The following is a 14,749-nucleotide window of genomic DNA, read 5'->3' as shown; positions in this document are numbered from 1 at the left end:
TTTTTTTAAAACAATTATCACATTGTAGTGCCGGTTTTGCTGTATGTCTTTTTAATCTAAGTGATTCATTGATTCATTCCATGACTTAATCTTTTCCAGTTTCCATATTTCAAGCTCTCTTGTTATATTGCAGTTGTGATCTATATGTATGTTTCATCCATACGTTGACCATGTATTTAATCAGTGCCTGGGAAAGGCAGTATGTTCTTGGCATTTTGTAAATTTTTTAGAAGTATAAACACATCATGTATGTAATGTATGTCATTTTAATATTGTAGTCATGTTGTAAACTGACCTCATTTAATAAATGATACCTTTTAAACCTCGATTATTGTAATCTGTGGAAACGGTATCCTTTATTTTGTGCTCTCTTTAGACTTGTGGTCCTTGTTTTATTCGGGTTCATCGTGGGGTCAAATGTACTACTCATGTATTTGGTTTGCTTAGTGTTATAGCATCAGTGATTGGTTTATATTCCATACATTTGAGAAACTTCATTCCCAAGCTGACAAAACCTTTTAAATTATAAGAAAATTGCATTGGTGTCATTTTTATAGCTCAAGTCATAATATAATACTACAGCAGAATGTAGTCTTTCCTTATCAGTCACAAAATGACCAGATTGTACTATAGTTTCTTAAATGATATATATGTTTTCCCTTGGAACTATTTAAAATATACACAGGTATGTATCAGATATACTTTTTATTCAAGTCCATTTGGGACTCAAGTGCTTGACAAAGGGTACTGTTTTCGCTCAATAGACAGATGATTTGATTTGTCTCCATTTCATTCATAGATTCTATGTTAAATTAATGTGCAGAATTTATTCAGCACAAGTACCAAGTTTTAGGGATGTGTATGGTGACTGGAATTTATAATCAGTGCAAGAGATAGCTGATGCAAGGTGAAAAGGTAAGATCTTGAAATACATATCATGGTTATTGAAAACATCTTATAAGTACACCCCTTCCAGAAATCTGTTCAAAGTGTGACAATTGCAGATACCATATCCATTGCATTTGCTATTGACCGATCAGATGCCTAAATTTTTCTCAAAGGGTAATAAATGACTAGATTTTTTCTCAAAAGGTAATAAATAACTGCATGTTTTTGACATTGTCCCCATTGACAGATATTATCACTATCAACGGACACCGCTCAGGTGGCCTAGTAGTTAGAGCGTCCGTCTCGGATGCGGGAGGTCGTGGGTTTGATCCCAGGCCGAGTCGTACCAAAGACTTACAAAAATGGTACTAACATCTGCCTCGCTCGGCGCTCAACATTAAGAGGTTAGTGATAGGACTGTTCAGCCTTGTGTCAGGATAATGTGGCTGGGTGGGACATCATGCTACATGTCTACAACATGATGTACCAGTGCTAGGCATCACTATAAACTGCCACACTGCAGACATCGTAGTAATATGACTGACAAATTGTTAAAGTTACGTTAAAAATCCAAATCACACGCACACACACACACATCACTACCAACGGAGACCAACATTAAATGGTTGTATTAGTTGCCCATCGATTACCCGCTGTGCAGGCTGACAGTTCCGACGGGTCCTGCTTAACACCGCAAAGTCAGACAAAGGCAGACAAAGTCAGGCAAAGTCTGTTTATTTTTGTTTATGGTATACATATTCATATACATTATGATATATTAACATTGTTTTGATATTTAAATTCATAAAAATGGTACATACGCACCCTTATTTGAGTAGATAGGGTATGACAAAGTCATATAACACAGATAGCGTGTGACAAAAAGAAATCTCAATGTGACAAAGCCAGATTTAATAATTTTATATAATAATTATCTTATTGAGAGACACGTAATAATATTATGAAAGTAATATAAAATACATAAGTTTAATATAAGTATTTAATCGAATATAGTATGCCAACGTGATGTAATAAACTTAAGATATTGTATGACAAAGACAGATTCATTGTGACAAAGTAAGATGTACTAATACTTTTATTAAGAATCGATTATGTTACAAACAGTAACAAATTATTCTGCCGCTGTCTGCAAAATTAGACGATGGTAATTAGTGATATTCCGCACCTGTAGCAGCTCGTGGCTATTTTACATTGTCTCGAGCAGATACACAAATCTATTCATGCAGTACTCTTCAAACAGTAATCATTTAATCAAACTTTAACTATATACCGGAGTCGACAATCTCAAACATAGGTATTTTATTTTACTTTTGCATATGTATTCTTTTAAATTATTTTCGAATCCTTTGAAGAGTTTGTGGATTGGTTCGTTCGTATGTTTCCGTGCATAGTTTTGCATTTCCGTGTGGCACTTCGGATGTAGCATACTGTCCAGTATACTCGACAATGGCAACATCTCTGTTGAATGTACCGTCAACGTGTGTAACCCGCTTTCTATAAGATGGTTGGCGTTTTAATGCTGTGTAGTACCTGGTAAATATGATTATATCAGTCTTCTCTGGTTGTGGAACGACCTGTTTCACAGCTTTTGAACCCTTTTCGTGAGTCTCAGAGTATACTACTACATCGTCTTTCACTATAACCTGCACAATTTTTTTTTCTTCGGTCCGTCGCCTTTCATCATACATTTTGTTTTTACACAACGGCCATTACTTAAATCACCGATGTTCTTACTGGCCGTGGGGGTAGAAACATTGACAACATTTTCTTCATCGTGAAATATTGAATGATTATTTATGCGCGATTCATCGCACGTCATGCTTGCGTCATTTATCGATTTAGCTGGCGTACTGACCTTCTCTGGTTTGCGTGTCATCAACGGTACAAAATGATTTGGAAGCCATATCCTGCCACTGCAACCTAGTCTAGACCACATTACACAAAGCGCTTTAGACGAATTTTCATTATGCCGTGGCTCATGTGTTCTTGTCAGCAATTTAGCTTGAAAGTCCGCTTCGCCATTCACAAACGGATACACAGCGTTTATTGTACACTGCAACGCATCGGATGCGGATTGAATAGTCCATGCACAAGAGTATCCACCAAGTTTCGCACAGTTCGCAGTTGCTTCGGCGAGCGATGGCGAACATAATGAAAAATCCTGGGCGTAAGGTTGCGTGCTATAACAGTCACAATTCACGGACATTTCAATGCACGTGCGTGCTCTAATTTCTGCACTTAACGTTTCACTGCCATAAAGTCCAATAGACAATGCATTAAACAAACAGTTCCCATCACCCGTGGTCATAAACGGTTGGAAAGTATCGGTTTCGTTGCGTGAATTACATTCCAAGAATCCTAGAGCAGTGAAATCTGTACGAAGACTTGAAGTGTCCTTAACATGGCTACTTTTTAGAGGCGGTAAAAGACATTTTTCTCGACGGGCAATAACACGGAGATGATCGACACTCAATGAAGCAGCCTACAATCATACATATATAAATATATATAACTGTTATGAAAATATCTCCTTCCAAGTGACGTGCTATTAAATGAAATGATGTAGTCTAAAATGAAATGATTTAACTCAAGAAATGAAATCATGAATTCACATTCCAAATGATGTGGCATTAAATAAAATGATTTAAAGAACAAAACGGATTGATGAAATCTGCTTCCAAATGACGTTGTATTAAATGAAATTATATTGTCTAAAATGAAATGATTTAACCGCCAAAATGAAAAGATGTATTCAGAGTCCAAATGATCTGGCATTCGTTAAAATGGTCTGAAGAACAGAATGGAATGATCAACTCATATTCCAAATGATGTGGTATTAAATGAAATGTATGGAAAGTAAACGGTCTGATCAAAATGTAAATCAGCTAGCGTAAATCCAAACAAACACAGGGAGGCGCTGTTAGCCAGACTGATAATCGGCAGACGCCATTTAACAGCTAAGGCTAGTGTTTCTTCTCATTTGATATAAACAAGAACTATGTTTTCCAATCAGCATAAAGTGACTATCCACATTAATGAATGTGTGTGTATTTTTTTTTTAAATCTGCCTTGTACTGCACGAGTTTTCAATGCTTCAACTCAGCTAGATCTATCAGCTAAGGAGATTAAATCTTCATGTTATTTGATCAATAGTAATTATCATGTTTAATGACCTGACGTAGCATACACAGTAAACCAACAATCTGTTGTTCGCCACGTTTTGTATGTCTCATGCTACTGGCCATACGTGCATAGGCATTATTCGTCCCAGTTCTATATGTAAGATTTCTTCGTTTTTCCTCCATTTAATTTAGTTTGCCTTGACATATTACTGGGCTTTTTCTTTTAGTTTTCGTCTGGGAGATTGAATATAATTTTATTAAAAATCATGATTCGCGACTTTTATTGCATTTGAAACACCACACTCATTTCTAAACGTAGTGAAATTTGGGGGGGGGGGGGCCTAGTCACACATTTCGAAAGAATTATACGTGAACAATAAACATATGCCTCCTTTGGAGTGTTTTATGGCGAAGAAGAAACACGGATCATGCTTGAATAAACCCAACATTTAGCAAATGATGTATGAAAATAACAAGGAAAGGCGATGGATTCTATCAGAATTTAAAATAATAATAGCATCAACGATTTGTAAGTGATACCATGTAGCCTTAGGGTAAAAACGCTGTCGCTCTCCCTTCCTCCCCCCCCCCTTCTCTCTCTCTCTCTCTCTCTCTCTCTCTCTCTCTCTCTGTCTCTCTCTCTCTGTGACAGAGCGTCCAAGCTTGGGCATTCTGCTTTCTGCTGACTGATGGACCCTTGCTAGATTTTACATGACCTTGTATCCATCGATTTAGGTAGCAACTATTTCGGAATACATAAGGATGATAATGTCCTACTTTAGTTCAAATTTTGAATCATACTACATCATTTTATTAATGTAATTTTGGCGGCGACTGATTGCCCATAGTTATGGTCATATTTTAAAAATGTCATTGAACGTTTGTTTAACATTTAACATGCAAAATTAAGACAGAAAACCTATCGGGAAATTATTTATCTCAGATGAAGCAGTCGTGGGAAGAACAGCATTACAATGAACAAGATAGTATTGTACATGAATAATGACAATTGCTATTAGGTTCACAAAGTACATGTATTACCATACGGAGAAATATATACTCTAACAACGATACATACAACTCTACAACCTAAAGTCTCATTAAAAAAAATTAATATTTTCTTAGAACTTCTTCCGTTGTTCATTTTTAATCTCATCTGGAAAACATGATTTTTCTTCATATATCTGTACATAAAGCAGATATACCACAAACTATACAATTATTACTTACCTCGTTCAGCCGGAAGAGAGCGTTCATGTAGCTATATTCGTCACCATCATTGTTCTTAATGCAAACTCGGCACATAAATTTATAATTCCCGGAAAGAACATTTAATTCACTAAGTTTGATGCCTTCACACAATGCATGTACCCAACTTTTGCAATAACCACAATGGACCGAATCATTGGTACAATTCTGTTTGCAAACAGCGCACGGGTACTGATGGAGTTTAACACGCTTACGAGCACGGGCAGAATGCATTCTGACAAATATACACTTCTTTACCCAATAAAGAATATTATATGTAGAGAATGTTTAACACTTTAACACAGTTGAAACACTATTACACTACAACACCTATGTTTAAACAATACAACACAATATTTTAAATGTACCTCTAGACAACTTATTGTATCCTACACTTAGCATTAATCATTTGAAGCTTATTTTCTTTTTTGGGGCACCAGACAGATGCCCCCCCTTTCCTAATTACATAAATTGTTTATGTGTTTGGGTATTCCTCCCAGATGTGTTGTAGTGTTTTATTCCATCCTTTTTGGAAAGTGAATTTAGGAATTCGGGTATTTGTTCGGTCCTTAGTGTGTCTATAGAGGGGTTTATCCGAGAGTGATTTAGATTATCCTCTCGGTTTAACTTCCTCTTTTCGTTTTCTCAGTGACCTTGCTAGGGTCTCCTATGTCCCATGTATGCTATATGTTTGTGCTATTTGTTATGTATGTTATAATATCTTTCTGTTGGGATAGCTGTTAATCAAATTCTTGTAGTGTATAAGTTTTCCTACTATATTCCGTGTTTAAATACCACGGAAGATCTTGTTTGTACTTTTTGAATTTGGAAGAAAGGTGATTTCCCCTTAATTTTGAATCTTAATGATTCTTATGTATATGCTGTATCACCTTTCTTAATAAGATTAGACTGAGCTCCAGGGAGGGTTCACATTTTTTTTATTTTTTATGTTTCTCCCCCATGGAGCGGTCTATCGTGTAGTTATAATTGTATCTAAATATGTTCCAAAATAATATTTGAGAAATATGTGAGGAAAAAAAAAAAAAAAAAAAAAAAAAAAAAAATTTAAAAGGGTGTTAGTGATAGTATAGAAGAAATTTAATTTTTAAAATTTATTTTCCAAGAGGGGTTCTGTTCCAGATTCTGCCATGGGCCTTTTCACTTCGCGTAGCGCCATGTGACATAGCCCCATGGCCTCATCATCTGTACTTTTCCTCTTGAAATCTAATCTAATCTATTTTAAAATTTAATAGGTCCACATATTTTAATTGTATTTACTATGAAGCTAGAGATTTTGTATAATGTTTCTTTATTAAAATCGCCGTCTAAGTATAGTAAACTCTGCGGCTTAAAAGAGCTATTTTTATTTATTTCATTTATTATTAATGTTCTTTCATTTAATGTTTCTCTACAATGTAAAATAATATGTCTTTTGCTATAAAACCCTATTTTGCACAGCGGACATTTTGGCGGTACTCTGACCATACGCCGTCTCGCTGCCACCTCTCCTGTCAACCACGCATCATGCATGTATTTGAAGGCGAGGTTTTGTACTTTCAGGGACCCTAATCTAGACCAGTGCCCCCATGCTTTCTTCCAGTTCACATATAAGTTTTCTTTCTCTACTTTAGGTATTACATTTTTGGTCAAGTCGTTTCTAATCCAATCGTATGAAAGTTTTTCGTCTAAGTCCCAAAATTCTTTTTTATCTCTATACTTCATTAATAAATCTTTTATACTTCTATATTTTCTTGGTGCTTCTAGTAATTTCATGACATTATTATTTTTGTATATCCCCTCCCTATTTCTTAATACAAACCCAAACCAATATATGTATATCCCTTCCCATGGTAGTTTTGGAGTGTCGCTCAGTCTTTTAAATCTATTTAGTATATTAGTTGTTTTTAGAATTAGTGGGCTTGGTAATCCTAATCCCCCCAATTCTCTAGTTTTATACAAAACTTCTTTTATTACATAGTGTAGTTTGAAATCCCAAATATAATTTATTATCGGTTTGTCTATATTATTCAATACTATATTATTTATGTTTGTTGATTTCATTATATAATTAAGGTTACTATACATATAGGTTCTGGCCACTTGTGCTCGTTCCATTAAGCATAACGGCGTAAGCGCCCAGATATCAATATTCCGTTTAATCTCCCTTTCCATTTTTTTACAGTTGTCTTTCTCATCGTTTTTGCCAAAGCACACTCCGAGTGCTTTAACGGTATCTTTGAATATATGGGCAGGTATGCTTGAGTGCATGCCTCGCCAGTTACCTATCTCTAATATTTCTGTTTTGTCATGATTTATTTTTGATCCGGATGCTTGTCCAAATTTCTCATATTCCTTTATTAGAAGTTCAAAGGAATTTGGATCGTCTATAAAGTTTGTGCAATCATCTGCATGTTGCAGCATTTTCACTTCATCTGTAATATTTGGAACTTTTATACCTTTAATCTTTTTGTTTAGTTTTATACTAATGCTCAGCATTTCAATCGCTATTACGTATAATAGCATAGATAGTGGGCACCCTTGCCGCACTGATCGTTTTATGTCGAATTTATCTGTCATGGCTCCGTTATTTTGTACTCTAGACGTTATGTTATCATATAGTATTTTTGTCCAATTTCGGAAAGGCTCTCCGAATCCAAATTTTTCTAGGACTTTTTGTATGTAATTATGCTCTATTCTATCAAAGGCTTTTTCTTGGTCAAAAAGTACCATAGCAGCTTTTTGTTTCCTATTTTGTAGATAGTCTATTATTGTGCTTATGTTTAAGATATTATGTTGTATGTCTCTATTTTTTGGCCCACAGGTTTGATTTATGTTTATAATGTCCCCATCCCCTTTTCTATTCTATTACCTAGTATTCTACTCAATATCTTGTAGTCTGTATTGAGGAGGGAGATGGGCCTCCAGTTTTTTAAATCTTCCCTATCCCCCTTCCCCTTATATATTAAAATAATGATCCCCTCCTTCATTGTTTCTGTCATTCCTTTATTCCGTAAATAAATGTTGTTATATAACCATTCAAGAATGGGCAACAACTCTCCGCAGAATGTCATGTAAAACTCTGCAGAGAGTCCATCTCCTCCTGGTGATTTCCCCTTGTTCATTAAGTTTATACTCTCTAAAATTTCCTCTTGCGAGATAAACTCATCACATAGTTTTTTAAATTCAGGTTTAATTTTATCACACGGTATTTGGCTTAAGTATTTATCTATTTCATCATCTGCTATTTGCTGGGATTCGTGGAGTTTAGTATAATAGTTTTTAATTTGTTCCATTACTTCTTCTTTCCCCGTAAATGTTGTTGTTGTTGTTGTTGTATTAATTTTAATTTTATTCATAGTTTTATCTCCCCCCAATCTTTTTTCCTCCCTTTTATATAATCCTTCCGCCTTTTTGTAAATTCCCATGTATTTCCCTGCCCTAATTTCCCTACCCCTGTTTTCTAGTTTATTTATTTCTTCCAATCTGTTTTTTAGTCTAGTTTCGGTATCATAGGTGTTATTTAGGTTTTGCATTTGATATCTAATCGCTTCTCTTTCCATTTTTAGTTTCCTACTTTTTATGCTACAGTATTCAATCGCGATTTCTTTAATTTTTCTTTTAAGTTTCTCCCACTCTATAATTATATCTGCATTTTCTATACTTTTAAGTTTATTTATTTCAATTTTTATAGTTTGTATAAATTCTTCATCTTTTAAAATTGAGTTATTTAACATCCATCTACCTTTCCCCCATGTTTCTCTAACTTTAATTATTATTGTCATATTAATGAGTTTATGATCTGATATTTTAAAGTCAATAATATTAGTTTCTTTATACATATCTTTATCATAGTTATTGCAATAAAATTTGTCTATGCGGCTCCCTTTGTTTGTTTTGTATTCATACGTGTATTGTTTCCTTAATAAATTTTGTATTCTGTACACATCTATCAATTTATATTTTTCAATAAAATAGTCCATATCCGGTTTTATTCTGATATCATTAGGTGCTAAGTTCCCTTCCCTATCTATATTATCACCTACCCAGTTAAAATCACCCCCTATAATCATGTTTTCTGTGGCAAATTTCGCTATATATGTATTCAAATGTTCTAAAAATATTTTCTTTTGATCCCTATTTGCTGGCATGTAAATATTAATTATATGTATTTCATCAATTACAACATGTATCATCCTTCCCTTGAAAAAATTCCCTACTTCCATTCTATCCCATACTAGTCCCTTTTTGTTTTTAAATAAAATTGCCACCCCCCCTCTTACATCAGTGTGTACATAATCACTAGTTATCAAAACTCCATTCAGCCTACCCTCTATTAGTGCTTTCATGTTACCTTTAAAACCGTTATGAGTTTCTTGTATAAATAACACATCATATTTAAGATCTTCTGGAAATTTTAATATTTTTTCTTTACTTATGCCATTTACATTTATTGACAGGAGCTGCAAGTTTTTTCCCTCCATTCCTGTCATATACCAGGGTGTTGCTTTCCATTTCTTGCTGATTATTTATCTATTATGATTTATTTATATTATTGAGAAAATTCACTGGAGGGGGCACTGGTTTCCCCACCCCCCTGTATTGAGACCATAGTGCTGCCACTCTCGGCCGTACTGTTGCTTGTATTTTGTATTGTGCTGTTCGTGGTAGTCATTTGAGTTGATTGAGTTGATTCTTGTTTTCCTGTATCCGTGTCCATGTCCGTGTCCGTTTCCATATCGTTTGTCTTCTCTCCACTATCCCCCGTCTCATTTCCTTCTGGTTTCATTGTCTCCTTTTCTTCATCTTCACTATCCAGGTCTGTTTTTTCCTCCCCTGACTCCGTTTCTACCGTTTCCACCTGTTTTCTCTCTTCTTTGTTTTGTTTCCTCTTTGAGCTTGATCTTTCTTGCGGTGAAATTGTGAAGCTTAATACCGTAACTGAATAATGACAAAATGATTTTGATGACGATTTTTAGTCTTGGCCATTTTATAATAATCCACAAACTTAAAATGTCAGGTCTTTAATCAGTCTGCTAATTGATGCAAACAATACATACCTTTAATATTGCCCGAAACCACGGAAGGCGCGACATTTCAGTAACAGTACCTACGTTTGAGATTGCCGACGCTGGTATATAATTGAAGGTTGATGAAATAATTACTCTTTGAACAATACTGCATGAACAGATTTGGATAGTAAAATAGCCAGGAACCGCGTTTGATTTTGCCGACAGCGGCAGAGTAATTTGTTACTGTTTGTAGTATAATCACTTCTTCTCATCGTATACCGCCAACATTAATAACAACAGAAAAGATTTGTATTACCGCTTAAGACACTGTAATGTTTATGCTGAAACAAATTATGATATTAACATGTTAAAAGATGTACTGTATTTGTACTATCAATCCTGTCATGATCGATCTTTTTCGATGAAAGTACATCATGAATTTATGATTATGAATGTTAATAGAATATTTAATATCACTTTCATAATATTATTACGTGTCTCTCAATATGATAATTATTATATATTATTTTTGAATCTGGTTTTGTCATAGTTAGATTGCCTTTGTCATGCGCTATCTGTGTTATAAGACTTCGTCATACTCTCTCTGCCTTTGTTCTACTAAATGTACGTATGCACCAATTTTACTTTCAAACAACATTAAATCACGCTTTTTGAAAATTTAAATATCAAAGCAACGTTAATATAGTATAATGTATACAACTATGTAGAAATAAAACAAAAATTTGTCTGCCTTTGTCTGCCTTTGCCTGACTTTGCGGTGTTTAGTAGGACAGGTTCCGACTCATAGAAGTTTCTTAAAACTGAAAACTGGTATTGTTGCAAGTCACAGACGAAAATCGGCTATGATCTCTTTTCAACCGTGGCTGCCAGTGGTAGGATTTCGTCGTTTCTCATGAATATACATAAGCCAGCTCAACCAATCACTGCGAGCTCAAGAAATTTTTTATCAAAATGTTGATTCAGCATGACCTTCCATGTTGACTAAGGCAGCCTTTCAGATTTTCTCTTACAGTCAGAGTCACTTATCAATCAAGATGTAACTTCATGTATCAGATATTCAATGGCTCCTTGAAGACGTAATTTTGTTTATGCATATTCATGCAGACGGAGGAAATACTATCACGAGCAGCCGCTGATGAAAAGAGAGTGTATAGGAGATTTGCCAATTACTAGTGATGATGGAACATTCGAGACTGTCTCGTTTTTGGGGAAGTCTTTGTGAACCGAGTTTTGGGGTCCCGGGTAGCCGTTCGGTCTATAAAGCTAGCCTTTTTTAATCACTAACATCTCACCGCAGTCTGCTCGGGTTTTGAGAGTCGGACTTGGCTAACTCGGGTATGCAAGAAAGCTTGAATATAGATAGCTTCCTGTGGGTTGGTGGTTCCTCTCGGCGTTGTACCAGGTTCTTCCTCCATCAGACATTGGACGCCATGTATTTGCTGAAAAATGGCGTTACCCCACAACAGTTCACTGACTCTTAAGAGATAGGGAAAGATAGATACTACGTTCGATTTAATTAGATAATATCAGATAAAAATATCTAACAAATTTTTAAAAAAATATTTTTTTCCCTAGAAGCTGTAAGACATTTGTCTTAATCAGAACATCGTTGGCTTAGTAGTGACTGGTTCTGCATGGTTGTTGTCGATAGCTGTTTATCTCGCTATTTACGCTTGGGTAGATTCCACAAAAACACTTGCTTTAATACAGAATCTGTAGCTATCAATGACAAGAAAGAAAACCCGAACTCGGAAACTGTGTAAAAATACTTAAATGCCCAGATTTTTACTGGTTTTTTATATTTATTTTAAATGAAATCTAAGTGATTACTTTTTTTTGTTGATTTAACGTCGATTGTATTATAAATTCTATTTTTTTACGTTGTGTACTAAAGACGGACCAGTTGTTTTGGAGTCTTCGATTTGAGGAATACTGGAAAAAAACACCGAGTCTGGATGAGTTGCAACCTTGGCAGTCACTTTTTCGAACGAGGAACGGAAACATGGATCTCAGGGATTAAAAAAAAACAACAAGACAAAACAAAATACCAACACAAAACAAAACAAAACAAAAACATGCGTATAAATCATATACTGCCTAAACTTAGGTATTACATGCAGTTTAAACACAGGGACACATTCTACATGTAATAATATTTAAAAACAATGAAAAAATTCGAAGCATTTGAATTTTAAAAAAATAAATAATTATTTCCAAAGAATATCATGTACGTTTATTTGTTCAAGGAATCATAAACGTGTGACGCCAGATAACTTGATTAGCTTTGTAACCTAATCACGAGGGTAACTCGTAGACTGGAGCGCATGCTTCGTATTTTTGCTTGTTTGTGTTTTAATTGCAGGGTTTATGTTACCAAAAAGCATGAACTAAGGTGATCACGTCCAGTTTTATTTTACATATCGTTTAATTTGATGATTATTTCGACTTTGAAGCATCTTATATAGTTGTGTGTATAATTATTTTTACATAATATATTAAGCATGATTTATATTTGCATAAATAGAATAATATTTTGAAACAATAAATAAGAGCAAAACAATTGTCATCAATTACGTCCATATTTTTCTAATCAATCATCAAAGCTGCCTTTTCTGACAGTTTTGCACACAAAAAAACAGCAACAAAAAAACATTTGTGGATTCCGTTGTTTGTTTGTTTAGAAAACAAAAGAAACAGGGGAAACAATCTGACAATGTTATCGACCTGATGAGCAAAACATGAGTTCAGGGTTCAATGCATATCGTCCGAAATCTGAATGGTAAAACGGTGTATTTTCCTCCTTTTTGTCCGAAAATCCAAACTGCTCCCCAGTGGACATGGTGAAAAACAAAAACGCCTGTACAGATCTTTTGACGCCATGTTAACGCTTGCTCAAGCTTTGCAATTTACGTATTTTCATTTCCTATTTCAAATTTATAGAAAAGTGAGTATAAACGAGAATGGGCGTTTCTGCACAAAAAGTTGCAGAAATCAACTTATGCCGGTTCTGGCATTTCTATCAATGTAAGTGCGCCAACTGCGGATAAGTTTGTCAAACATTCAGTGTTTTTTTTTTGTTTTTTTGTCCTGATCATTTGCTGTAATCACCGAGAGTGTTCCTATTAATTGTTGAGCTGTTGTTCCCAGGAGCTTTTGCTTCATTAAAAAACGACGTTATAAAGGACATCGCTCCTGATGAGAATACGCAGTAGAGTTGTGGAATTTGCCCATTACTTTATGTATTTAACATCGATTAGGCAAGTGATTTGTAAAGTACTAGTAACTGATATCGTGTTTCCGATTGTCCAGGTACTGGCAGTAACCGGAATTGGCGAGGAAAAATTTAGTTTTGGTAGAGAACTAACCCTTCTTCCCAATAGCTGAATCATACAGGTGTGTGTTACCTGTACAATCAATATTAACATAAAACAGAAATATCTTTTAGAGCTTAATGTTCGAAATCCTAGTTTGCTAACGTGGAAAATTACTTCCTTTCATTGTTCTTTCCAGGATCATGACACAAATCGTTTGGTATATTGTTTCTTTTATACATAGATATAATATAGTCTTAGAAAAGGAACATAATCTCTACGTTATCATACTCTTATTTCTTACGCATCCCTTAAACATATTGGTGAAAATGTCATTTGTAGCAAGAATGAATCTTTGGTTTGGTCGAGATTTCAATAACGAAAACATGTATGTGCGTATTTAACATTTATATTATATTTTGCTGTGAAATTAAAGGTTAAAGATGTGATAAAATCAGCTAATATATCGTCTTTCGGGATTTAATCCTGTATTTTCTGCGTTTGTACAAGTGGAGTTTAAAATGAAGTGAAAAGAAAAGGAATTTAAATTTACAGAATGGAGATGAACAGTTACACTCTACTTAAAGACTTAACGCAACATGAAAATGTAATGCATGAATACGTGCCCAGAGTACTAGGTTCAGTTCCAGACGGAGTATAATCATGTTCAATTTAGATCCAAGATTTTGTGTTTGATTTGGATTTTTAACGTAGCTTGAACACTTTTTCAGTCATGTCGCTACGATGTCTGCAGTGTTGCAGTTTATAGTGATGTCTAGTACTGGGGCATCATGCTGCAGAGATGTTGCGTCATGACCCACCCACATTATCCTGACTCCAGGCTGATCAGTCCTAACGCTAACCTCTTAATGCTGAGCTCCAAGCGAGGCAGTTGTTAGTATCATTTTTATCAGTATTTTGGTATGACTCGGCCACAATTCGAACCCGCGACCTCCCATATCCGAGGTGGACGCTATAATCACTTAGGCCACCGAAGTGGTTCAAAGATTTTGAAATACGCTTATTAAGTATCACCCTTCCTGACCAGACATATTTAGTTATTTCATTAAAGGCGAATACATTCTCGAAAGAAAAGTTTTGCCGACACAAACCCCAAGAGTTATACAGA

The sequence above is a fragment of the Sinohyriopsis cumingii genome, unplaced genomic scaffold (assembly GCF_028554795.1).
Source record: "Sinohyriopsis cumingii isolate HCF-2022 unplaced genomic scaffold, ASM2855479v2 utg002596l, whole genome shotgun sequence".
Lineage (NCBI taxonomy): Eukaryota > Metazoa > Mollusca > Bivalvia > Unionida > Unionidae > Sinohyriopsis > Sinohyriopsis cumingii.
This window is presented reverse-complemented; position numbering follows the sequence as displayed.